The sequence below is a fragment of the Suricata suricatta genome, chromosome X, assembly GCF_006229205.1.
Source record: "Suricata suricatta isolate VVHF042 chromosome X, meerkat_22Aug2017_6uvM2_HiC, whole genome shotgun sequence".
NCBI classification, from domain to species: domain Eukaryota; kingdom Metazoa; phylum Chordata; class Mammalia; order Carnivora; family Herpestidae; genus Suricata; species Suricata suricatta.
The window spans coordinates 26,843,933-26,857,359 of NC_043717.1; the positions used below are offsets into that span (position 1 = coordinate 26,843,933).

General features: G+C 38.6%; 1 pseudogene; it reads right to left on the minus strand.

Moving 5' to 3' along the window:
• Nucleotides 1–3,986: 3,986 nt before the first annotated feature.
• On the minus strand, nt 3,987–4,994 carry LOC115283363 (annotated as a pseudogene).
• Between the last annotated feature and the right edge of the window lie 8,433 nt (nt 4,995–13,427).

Below are 13,427 nucleotides of genomic sequence, written 5' to 3' on the forward strand. Positions count from 1 at the left end.
CTACGTGAGGAGGGTATATGTCACATGGGAGATTCATTTCCTACTTTCAGGGGGACAAAGGAGGGACAGAGGGTCCTTGCACCAACTATTTCTTAAACAACTTGAATTCAAAACAATCATTTGCCAAATTGGCATCTTTTAGGGTGATGCATTCTCCTCCCCTTCACTCTCTTATCCTTGTGGGATTCTTGTGTAGAGCAATGAAATTAAATGTTTGTCTCATGTTAATTTGCCTTCTTATCAGAGGGGGTGTCACCCAAGAACCTGGAAGGAAAACGGAAAATTGTCTTTCCTTTCCTACATGGGCATGTAACTCCATGATAAAAATGGGGCAGCAAGTACTTGATAAAGGAAATAAATTCTATGGCAAGATTTTTTGTGCTCTGTCTACAATTCCTGTCAGGGCAGGCAGGATTGACTACAGTGTGACTTTCTGAATGGTGTTTTAAGATCCATAGATGCTGGGTTCTGTCTATTAGGAAGAATGAGCACACTGAGTTATGAAATGTTAAAAGACTCCTGTGCCTCATTCTTTGGACTTCAAGGACTATGACAGTTTGGCAATGTCTGTGAATTGTCCAAGGCTTTTATGACTATGGCGATAATTTTGAAACAGGGACACTCAGCTTTAGGAGCCGTTTAAGTTGGACTATTTAGACTTCCTGCTGAAAAAAGATTTGCTTTTTTTCAGTTTTTTGCAAATACTAAAAACCACTCAAAAATGATCTGAACTAGTTCCCATTATGATTCAAGGGGTTTAGACATTCAGAGTTCTTAGACTATTTTTTTTCTTAGGTAAAGAAAATGTAGAAGGTTCCTTTGCAGGTTCCTTCCATTGTATATTACTTTATCAGAGACTAGCTTTTTGTGTTCAACCAATCTTTCCTACATAACATTAATTTTACATGTATGTAAAACCTAATTAGCAAATCTATGTCAGTAAAAATGAATTTAAGCAAAATGAAAGAAAACATTCTAAGAACAAATATGAAGGAGTGCCTGTGTGGCTCAGTCGGTTAAGTGTCCAACTTCAGTTCAGGTCATGATCTCTTGGTTCGTGGGTTCGAGCCCTGCATCGGGCTCTGTGCTGACAGCTAGTTCAGAGCCTGGAGCCTGCTTCTGATTCTGTGTCTCCCACTCTCTTTGACCCTCCTGTGCTCATGCACTCTCTCTTTCTGTCTCTCAAAAATAAATAAAAACACTTAAAAAAAGAACAAATATGAAAGCCAAAGCAATCTTGAAAAACAAGACTAGAGGCATCACAATCCCAGGTTTCAAGAAATACTATAAAGCTGTAGTGACCAAAACACTATGGTAGTGGCACAACCACAGACATATAGATCAATGGGACAAAATAGAAAGCCCAGGAATAAAACCTCAAGTATAGAGTCGACTAACCTTCAACAAAGGAGGCAAGAATATGCAATGAGAAAAAGATAATTTTTTCAACAAATGGTGCTGGGAAAACAAGACAGGTAAATGCAAAAGAACAAAACTGGACCACTTTCTTACACCATACACAAAAATAAACTCAAAACGAATGAAATACCTAAATGTTTGACTTGAAACCATAAAAATTCTAGAGGAGAACATGGGCAATAATTTCTCTGACACTGGCCACAGCAACATCTTTCTCTATAGGTCTCCTGAGGCAAGGGAAACAAAACCAAAACTAAACCATTGGGACTCTATCAAAATGAAAAGCTTTTGCACAGCCAGGAAATAATCAACAAAATTAAAAGATAACCTACAGAATGGAGAAGATATTTGCAAATGACATATTGATAAATATGCAACAAACTTACACAACTCAACACCAAACAAAGAATTCAATTAAAACATGGCAAGAAGATATGAACAGACCTTTCTCCAAAGATACACATGACCTACAGACACATGGAAACATGTTTGACATCAATCATCATCAGGGAAGTGCAAATCAAAATCATAATAAGATATCACCTCACACTTGTCAACATGGTTAAAATTAAAAATACAAAAAAACAAGTGTTGGTGAGGATGTGGACAAAAGGAACTATTACGCACTATTGGTGGAAATGCAAACTGGTATATTCACTGTGGAAAACAGAATGGGGGTTCCTCAAAAAATTAAAAATAGAATTACCATACAATCCAATAATTCTATTACTGGGTATTTACACAAAGAGTAAAACACACTAATGTGAAAAGATACATGCACTCCTATGTTTACTGCAGCATTATTTATAACAGCCAATTATGGAAGTAATCCAAGGAACTTATTGGTAAATGAATGGATAAAGAAGACATGGTGTGTGTGTGTGTGTGTATATATATATATATATATATATAATGGAATAGTAATCAGCCATGAAAAAAATGACATCTTGCCATTTGCAACAACATGGATGGATCTAGAGGATATAATGCTAAGTTAAATAACTCAAAGACAGACAAGTACCGCATGGGTTTACTCATAAATGGAATTTAAGAAACAAATGAACAAAGAAAAAAAGCAACAAATTAAAAAAACAGACCCTTAAATACAGAGTAACAAAGTGACTGTTACCAGATGTGAGGTGGGTCAGGTGATGGATGGACTAGATGAAAGGGGTTAAGAAAAAAAATACATGAGAAAGGTACCACTTTTTAATTTTCTACTTTGTCTAAAGACCCTAATTCTTCTGATTTTTTCATAGAACTTTTTTATCCTGATATTCTAATCATTGTTCTCCTTTCTGTGTTCCTTCATCTCCATTTCCTCAACACTTTTTGGTTTCTCTTTTTAATCTTTATTCTTCATATATTTTTAAAAATAGAAGTATCAACACTATATTTCAATACTAATAAGGTTTGCCATACAAAACTGTGAAAGAATCCAAATAACATTCCAGTTGTTGTACCCCCAAATTCTAATTCATCTTTTAACAAAAATAACATTACCTACTCATTCATCTTTTGGTTCTCTTCACACTCAAGAAGTAAAGCACTTTGCAAATGGCAGAGTTGACTCTAGCATCTGGAGATGTGTATTTCTAACCCATTATATTTTTCCACATCGAAGGTAAAGCTATAATATGCAAATAACCAGTGCATCATAGCTCGACCATTTTATATATATATGGATAATTTTATTTTCTCAAAAACCTATGGAAAAAAATATTCTCACACACATCTGCAACTTGAAATCCTAAAATTGAACAAGAAAGGAAACACACACAAATCTTATCATCTACAAGAAAACAAACAGCAAAAGTTGTTATGCATGAAGAATAGAATCTTTGTGATTTTAAACCTTTTGGAGAGAGGAAGCAAGCTACAACTATTTGTTTGGATTACTTTTAGCTGAAGTCATTCCAAGACCTGGCTGACTCAAGAAAAACATTTCTCTCTCTTTCTCTCTCTCTCTCTCTCTCTCTCTCTCTCTCTCTCTGGTATTAGATTGCAGACTTATAACAAGAATTTCTCATAGCTGTAAGCAAAGCATTTGAATTCTTTTCTCTGCCACAGGAGGGCTGAAAAGGAGAGAAAGCCCCTTACACATACAGGATCAATAGAGAAAAGTACTGCAGTGAATGATTCACTGAGGCTATAAATGTTTGCAGATTTTAAGGCACTAGAGGGCGGAGGGCAGGTAAGGTGGGACAGGACACAGATAAAGGGTGTCCGCTGTGCCTCATCCAGTCTGACAATCTTCCAGCTTTTTCTCCCAGCTTCCGAGGCAGGCATCCCAGCGCAAGAAGAGTGAACACAGGATCCTCATTACCCTCATTCAGACTCCAGTAGGTCACAGTTATACTCCCACCACAATTTAAGAAAAGATAAACTGCATGTTCTCAACTTGCCAGTCATTGCACTTCATGTAAATTACACCTCATCACACCAGATTTTTATGCCTTAGTTTTCCGTGCACTTCAAAAAGCCACTGACCTGAACCACAAATGAATTGTCCAATTTGTTGAAAGCATGTTTGCTGTGACCTCAAGCGCTGACCACATAGGGAGAAATTACTTTTTAACACCCAGTGGGCAGGAGACGCCGGTGCCCTTCAGGCCGCAGTACCCATGGGGGTTCTTGCTCAGGAACTGCTGGTGGTAATCTTCCGCGTAGTAGAAAGTCTGCTGCTCGCGGATGTCGGTCGTGATAGGCCCATAGCCGTGCTCAGAAAGAACCTTCTGGTAGTCTTCTTTGGACTTCAGGGCCACCTCCAGGTGCTCGGTAGAGTTTGGATAGATGGCTGAGCGGTACTGAGAACCACGGTCATTGCCTTGGCGCATGCCCTGGGTCGGGTCATGATTCTCCCAGAAGACCTTCAGCAGTTTCTCAAAGCTGATGCGTTCTGGCTGGTACACCACTCGGACTACTTCTGCATGGCCAGTTTTTCCGGAACAAACTTCTTTATAAGTAGGATTAGAAGTGTAGCCTCCAGCATAACCAACTTGAGTTGAATATACTCCTCTTATGGTCCAGAATTTTTTCTCAGCTCCCCAGAAACAGCCCATTCCAAATACAGCCATCTGTGTTCCCTCTGGGAAAGGTTCAACTGTTCTATTGCCATTGACGTGATGTCTGGCCGCTACGGGGATCGGCTCCTTCCGGCCTGGCAAGGCCTCCTGGGGGCTTACGATCTTAGAGGCGGAGTCGGCCATTCTCGGGACAGGAAAGAGGCTGTGGAAAAGCTGGCTAGCTCTCCTGGTGGCGAAGAGCACAGGTGGGCCGCTGGCCGAGAGGCTGCCGAGTGGAACGAAGTAGTGGAGAGCGGAGCCGCGGCTGAGGAGTGGGCGGTGGACGCCGGCTACGGACCGGCGGGCACTGGGCCACGATATGGGCGGGGTCCGCCGAGGCCGCATGCGCTGCGGGCTGGCTATGGGACCGGCGTGCACTGGGCCACGCTGCGGAGGCCGCATGCGCTGTGAGCTGGCTATGGGACCAGCGTGCACTGGGCCGCCTGTGGGCGGGGTCCACCAAGGCCGCATGCGCTGCGGGCTTTGAAGGCTGACGCCCCAGAATCCCATTTATCTCTTTCTTAACTACCTAAAACAATTTCGGTATACGGCTTGGTCCAGAAAGAGAGCTAGTACCAGAAATAACTTTGTATCTGAAGGATCTGTCTATATGATGGCAAGGCAAACATCTAATTACAAAATCAGCTCCTCTTATTGTCCTGGGAATTACCCTCCTCCCCTTTGAAGCCCCAGAACCCTGTGCCATTCTTTAGCTCAGGATGGCATGTAAGCCTCAACTACCCTACTTTGCCCTTGAGTTTCTAATTTTTGGGGCTCCCATATGTATGAAATTTAACTGTTTTTCTCCTTTTAATCTGTTTTATATCAGTTTAATTATTAGACCAGCCAAAGAACCTAGAGGAGAAGAAAGGAACATTTTTCCACCCCTACAAGAGAAAAGACACTAAATATAATAAAAGTTACTGTTTCAGATCTGAGACTATCAGGCAATATACTTAATGATCTCTAAGTTGTTGTTTTTAATCCAAACTAGTGGTTTCTATGACTTAGATGACAGATTTGTTCTTCGGGGGATAGATTAAAATGCCTTAAATATAGGCTCTGAATAAATTGCCAATGTCTACTACCATAATACCCTATTTACATAGCTCATTTAGAATATTATCAGAGGCAATCTTCATTTGAGCTGCTTCTTTCAAAATATACGTGCATACTATATAATGAGGCATACCTAAACAGCAAGGGAATATTGCTGACATTCCGAAATTGTTTTCAGTTCTTCAGAAGTCAGTTATGATAATAAAATCAGTAATATAAAACATTCTGCTTTGCCTTTATTCTTAAAAGGTAAAGGCTAAATCAATTTTTCTTCAAAACTGGCATAGCGAAACCAAACATTTCCATCCTTTGTGGTAGTAAACAATGTTCCAGATTCCTGAAAAGACCAGTAGAGACAACCTAAGCCAACATTCACTGTTTCTAAATATATCTATTTCTCCTTCAAAATCAGGAAAACACATTAGTATGAACGTAAATATACTTAAAAATTATATCTAAAGCCTGTCGGTAACATGAGAAACAAAGAAAAAAAAATTAAAGGCATAAATCTATAAACGTAAAGAGAACAGGAGGAGAGAATGGAACAAACTCATGATGTTAGCAAATTTGGAGATGCGCTTCCTTGCCGTATGACAAAACCAAAGGTTTCAAGGCTCACTAATATTACCTGCGGAGGATCTGAAATCAAATGTTCTTCCAATGAGCTGTGTGGTTCCTTTTAATGTGGAATGATACTTAGCAAGGAAAGTCTGAATTCTAGTGTGATAATGTGATTTATAATAAGGAATAAATACTTGTTCTTTGTCCTAGTTTCTGGCAGAGAACTCCTAAAACCCTAGAAATTTCAGAAGTACAAGAGGAAAGATGTTTCTTTTGTTATGTTAACAAGGCAACTTTTGGAAAGCCTTTGAGCCATCTAAGTACCTGGGCTATCACCAAGGGACTCAACTTCCTGATAAGAGGTTTGGAATTTGCAGGCCCATCCAATCTCACCACTGGGGAGGGGAAAGGGGGAATCAGTTATCAGTGACCTGTGATTCAATCAGTCATACCAAGGTAACAAGGCTTTCATAAAAACAAAAAAGGGTGGGGTTTGGAACACCTCCAGGGTGGTAAGCATGGGAGATGTAGGCCAAGTGGTGCACTCAGAGAGCATGTCTTGCCCTGGGTAGCTCTTCCATCTGGATGATCCTGAGTTATATCCGTTTCTAACAGACTCGTGATGTAGTAAGTAAAATGTTTCTCTGAGTTCTATGAGCAGCCCTCGAAAATTAATGTAACCTACGGATGGGATGGAGTCTTTGAAATCTCCCATCTACAGTCAGTAGATCAGAAGCATAGGTGACAACCAGGACTTGGTGACCAATTCTGAAGTTGGGTGGGGGCAGTCTTGTAGAACTGAACTTTTAACCTATGGGATCCCACACTGTTTCTGGGTAGACAGTGTCAGCAGTGAGGTGGGATATAGTAGACCCAGGCGATGTCCCAGAATTGCTGTTGGTGTGGGGAGATCACACTCAGGTTGGAAGAGAGTGTTAGCATCATTAGCGTTAAGCACCCATTGCTACTAGGCCTTCCCAGTTGACAGGAAATCTATTTTTAAAAAATACATTTAAAGTAAATATGAGTTTTTAATGAAATTTTCAATTCAGATTTAACATTACAGATTTTTTTACCCCCAAATTTTACATTATCATTTTGTATTTTTTCTTTGCATCTCCTATCTCTTCATTAGTACTTTCAGGGGTTTTCTTTTCTGGTTATTTTTGCTTGCTTATTTTTCTATATAAACTTCATTATTTTTTTAAGTTTACTTATTATTCTGAGAGAGAGATAGAGTGCTGAAAGGGAAGAGAGAGAAGGGGAGAGAGAATCAAGAGGCAGTTTGCACTGTCACAGCATGGGGCCCCATGTGGGGCACAAACTAATGAACTGTGAGATCATGACCTGGGCTGAAATCAAGAGTTGGACTCTTAACTGACTAGGTCACCCAGGTGCCCCCTATATGAACTTTAAAATCAGCTTGTCTGACTCCAAAAGAAAATGTTACTTACACTGCAATGTCATTTTAACTTAAACATTAACTTAAAGACAACAGATATTTTTATGATGTTAAATCATGCTCTCTAGGAACATGATTTTCTTTTGAGTCTTTAAGAAAAGTTTTAAATACAGGTTTTGAAAGTTTCTTGTTAAATTTATTTCTTGGTTTTAGTTTTGTAAATGAGTATGTCTGATCTATAGTATCTTCTAGGGGCTCCTGGGGGTGGCTCAGTCGGTTAAGCATCTGGCTTCGGCTCAGGTCATGATCTCACAGTTTGTGGGTTCGAGCCCCACAGCTAGCTCAGAGCCTGGATCCTGCTTCAGATTTTGTACCTCCCTCTCTGTCTGACCCTCCCCTGCTGGCACTGTCTCTCTCTGTCTCTCAGAAATAAAAAAATAAAAAATAAAGGAACGATTAGAGAAGGCAAACTAGAGGTACCAGCAAAGGGATGGGTCATGTCTGCCTCTGACCAAGATTCCTGGTGAGGAGTGCCCCACTAGTGCTTATTTATAAACATGATGTCTATTGATTTTGTGTGTTAATTTTGTATTCTGCAAACACAAATACCTCCCCTGCTCGCACGCTCTCTTTCTCTCAAAAATAAATATTAAAAAAACCATATAGTATCTTCTAGCTCATTATCATTTATATACATGATGCCTATTGATTTTGTATGTTAATTTTATATTCTGCAAACTTACTAAATTATTTTGCAGTTTGCATTGATATTTGTGTCTGTTATTGTTATTATTCCTTTGTGACTTTTTAGGTAAATAGTCACATCTGCAAATTGTGATACTGTTACCTCTTCTCTCAAAAGATTCACCTTAAATTGGTTTTTCTTGTCCAGTTGTAATGGCTAATACTTCCAATACAATGTTAAGTATTAGTGAAGATAGCTAGAACATTCTTACACCTTTCCAGTCTTTAGCTAGGACTCATCAAATGTGTCCTCATTAAGTAATTTGCTAACTTGTGGACTGGACTATGTATACATAGTAAATTGTGTTAGCAGAAGTCTCTAATGCTTCCTTTTATTAACTAAATATTTTTTTAATCAGGAAAGGGTATTTAACTTTAACAAATGTTAGTATCTTGCACTTAAACATAAACAAAAAATAAGAATTCCTGGTTAATTTGAGGAAACAGCTTTACAAACAAACCCCAGTTCTCCAAAATAAAACAAACAAAAAAACAAACAAGAAAGAAGGGCCTTAGAAAATACAAACATCGCAAGAAGCAGAAAATCCACAGAAAGGCATGGTACCGGTTGTTTTTCTGAAACAGTATCATGAGGATATAAACAAAATGATCAAAAATGAAGAGTATAATTAAAACTATTTTATGACACGCCTCAAGAAAATGATCTCTCTTGAGTCCTTTTTCAGGAAGCTGAGAGATTCTACTCTACTAGAAACTAAGCAAGATGATGATACAGGATCTCTGATGCCAGGGGTCAAACACAGAGGAGAAGTAAAGAGAGCTGTGTATCAGGGTTAAGAAAGAGCATTCAGGGGCGCCTGGGTGGCTCACTCAGCTGAGGGTCTGACTTCAGCTTGCGTCATGATCTATGATTCCTGAGTTTGAGCCCTGCATCAAGCTCTCTGCTGTCAGCATAGAAACTGCTTTGGATCCTGTGGGCCCCTCCCTCTCTGCACCTTCCCCACTCATTCTCTCTCTCTCTCTCTCTCTCTCTCTCTGTCTCTCCCACCCTCTCCCTTTCTCTCTCTCTCTCTCGTAATAAATAAACTTCAAAACAAAAAAATAACAAACATTCAAAAAGTTGGTATGTGTAACACTCAGACCTCTGACAATGACGGTCACATCACCTTCTTGATGTTTTCTGCTTTTTGTTGTCTCTTTTCCTGTAAATATTGTTGCAAACCAGTCCTCTATCCACGGCCTCCATGCTCTACCTGAGATGCCTCACCTCTTTCTCTTGTCATGAAACGCAACAAACTTAATCATCAAACTGTGTTTTCAAACCATACATTTATCTTTACACATTGCAAGTTAAATCTGTTCAATTCCCAAACTGCATTAAGTAAAAAAACAAAACAAAAAAACATTAGGTAAACAAAATCCATCAGCTCTCATACCCCACTCAGCAAAATAAGTCCGTCAGATAAACACCAGCCTAAATTTCTCAGAGGGATTCAATTCCTCTTGTCCTCAAAATAATATTAATGATCATAGCCAACACTAACTGAATGTTTACCAAATGCCAGGTATAATTCTCTGTGTTTTGCATGCAGAACATCTTTTAATCTTTTAAATAAATATTTGATGGGGAAGTTGATTCTTACGAATGTTTAGTAATTTACTTAAGTTTACACACACTAAGTGGTGAACTGGGAATTAAAACTCCGGCTTCTAAATACACTATTTGCCCTCAGACTTATTTCCAGAATGTCTCATAACCACATTACACCAAATATTTGAATATCTAACAGCATAGTGGTCAAGAGCCCCCAAATACACCTCTCTCTTCTTTCTTCCTGACTTCCTATCCCAATTTAGGGTATATAGATCTGCTTAGTACCCTGAAATAGTACCTAACATCCGTCAGATTCATTCCTGGCTCCTCTTTGTGAATCATTAACCAATCCTATCTCTCGGTCTTCCTTATTTCCATTCATTCAGCAAATATTTACTGAATATCACTGTATACCAGGGAATATACTCAGCTAAGTATGTAGTGATAACGGAGTCAAACTTCACACCCATAGGGATCTCATTTAATAGATGCAAAACACATGTAAGCAATGATTATAATACAGTTGACGTAGGTCCTACATAGTGAATGTTATGAAGAAGGAAACTTGGTAAATAAAGCCTGACTCCATTGATTTCTGGCTATCTAACATAGATCATGGGAGACACAAAGATCAGGTCAACTCCAATGCAAATGTACTTGATTTACACACACATACACACGTCTCTCTCATACACACAAGCATGTCCAGTATGCACATACACAGAGTGAAAAGGGTACTTTGTATCTTCTCTTAAAATATTTTCTTAAAAATTGAGATAGCTTTTTTATTTTTGACCTTGAGGTTCATTTCAGGAGCTGAAAATAAATACTCTCCATGAAAATATACAAAAATGAAAATTATTTTCAATGCTTTCTCATGGGAAATGTACCTATACTTTCCTACCAAACCCTCTCCTTCAATAGTCTTTCTTACCCCAGTACATAGTCATCCTACCCTTCTTCACATTTATGGTAAAACTTTTAAACTAATATTTTTTTGAAAACTATTTCTTCCACTCTCTCCATCTCCATATCCATCTTGAAATTCTAGTATCTGTACTTTCTAAACTATGACCATTTCCCTCCAGGTCCATAACTACCAACCTAGTTCTGGTCCCATATACACCCCCAACCTGGATTATTATACTATTCTTTAGCTTACCTATCAAATTCTACCTTTATATCTTATATTATAATTTACATGCTTCCAGCCACTGTTTAAAATGCTCAGCTCCTAATCCACCATGAAGTCAAAACCTTTACATTGGTCAAGAGGGTCTACCTAATTTGTCCCCCCAATACCATTTCACCTGTAATTCATAGTACTCATCTCCAGTCACTCTAAACCTGGCACCCTGCTGTCCTTTGAAGACACAATTCCTCGTCAGGACCTTTGTACACGTTCTTCTTTCTGCCTGCAATTTGTTTTTTCTTCAGTCAGGTTTCATATATGTCTCTTCAGATAGTCCTTCTTAGGATCTGCTATACAAAAGAGCAACCCACCTTATTCTTATTCTTCCCTTACCCTGCTTGAACGTTCCTCTTAGCATCCACCTCTATTTGAAATTCTCTATTCTAGTTTCAAAACGGGAAAACAAATGGACAAATAAATACAGAGAAAATCAAATAGTTTGTCAAATGTTTCCTTGTTTAGTTGCACTCATCTTAATTAAAGGGCTCGGTGATTAAAGAGATTTTAAAATGTTAAAATTTAAAGAGATTTATGTATTTCTGAGAGACAGAGTGAGACGGAGTGTGAGCTGGGAAGGGAGAGAGAGGGAGACACAGAATCCGAAGCAGACTCCAGGCTCTGAGCTGTCAGTACAGAGCCCAACATGGGGCTCGAACCCATAAACTGTGAGATCATGACCTGAGCCAAAGTCGGATGCTCAATATTCTGAGCCACCCAGGCATCCCTAAAAGGATTTTTGTTCTCCACACCACCATGTTCAAATATCTAGAGCACCTGACCTGTAATACGTCCTTAATAACTAATAAATTAATGAATGTAGGTTTTCTGTGTATTTCTGTCAAAGCATGTTTCCTTAAATATAAATGATTTTTTATGAAGGGTGTGAACTTAATGCAAAGACATAATATTCCAAATATTTATTCACTGCCTGACATAACAGCTGTAGAATATTGTAATAATAGGAACAAGTTCTACTTGGGAACTTCCAAGTTCTTGGGCTTTCCTGCTAGACCTAGGGAATCAGAAACTCTGGTTATGAGCCCCAGCAATCTGTCTTAGCAAGCTTTCTAGGTCATTCTGACGCAGTGTGGTAATGAGTGTATGTGATATCAAACAACTCTACAAAAACAAAAATGTAACCTATTTGCATTTTCACTTTAGAGCCACAGGTCTATTCCCTAAGTGTAAAATGCAGGCTTCAGACTCAATTTTTCAGAAAGGATTCATAGTTGTAGGGCAGCCTAATTGCTCTATCATTGCCTATTGTTTTAGAATTTTTCAATAAGAAGTCAAATATTAACATGAGTAAACCAGCGTCTCACTGTTGATCCAACTGGCCCTAACAATTATTCAGGAATGGCTTTGTGTTCTCTCACATTCTCCATTGTCCACTCACACACATCTCCTTGGCCACTTACCGCTTGATAGACCAAGCTTCCTCATATTTTGTTAAAGGCAGGATTATGCTACAGGTTTTTCTTTAATGTTTATTTTATTATTTCTGAGAAAAAGAGAGACAGCGTGAGTAGGGGAGGGGTAAAGAGAGAGGGGGACAGAGGGTCCAAGGCCAGCTCTGAGCTGTCAGAATAGAGCCCAATGTGGGGCTTGAACTCACAAACTGTGAGATCATGACCTGAGCTGAAGTAGGATGCTCAACCAATCGAGTCACCCAGGTGCCCCAACTATTCCTTATTTCTACATGCAATGCTTGATGCCTTCACCTCCCTTTAATTGCCTTTGTGTGGACAACCTCAGATTAAATGTCACCTCATATCCAAAAGCTGTCATTCTCTCTAAGCAGTGATTCTTTTGTCTATTCTCATGACTCTTGTATTAATTTAATGGGCCTATTTTATTTTAATAAGTTGTTTATGTAATTGTTTATTCCTCCAGAAAATAACCTTTTAAAAAAGAAAAACTATGGTAGATTGTCCTTTGTACAGTATATAATAATATGTCTGCTACATAGTTTGCAGTCAATAGATATTTGTTGAATCTTGAAAGGTGATTTCAGCAACCATCTATCTCTGGTGAGATGGCACCAGAGTGCCAACTAGTCTTCCCAAAATGAAAAAACATGAAGAAATTCGATATATGCTGTCTTGCTAGAAAATTATACTGGGCCCTAAGAGAGAATAAATCAGATAACTAATGCATTTGTCTATGAGCTACAGAATTTTTTTCCCTAGGAACAATCATGTTAATTGGTAAATATTTACATTTTCCAGTTAAATATGCATGCCAGTGAAACCACTCTATACCATATAGGAAAAGCAATCAACAATTCCAATTTTCTCATAAGATATTTCAGAACATAGTAGCTTAAAGAGCAAAACATGTGTACCTTCTAAAACTATCTATAATTATTAAGAACTCAGTAACAGTGGGTCAATAAAGAACATCTTTTTAAGAAAGACCTGCAAAATAACA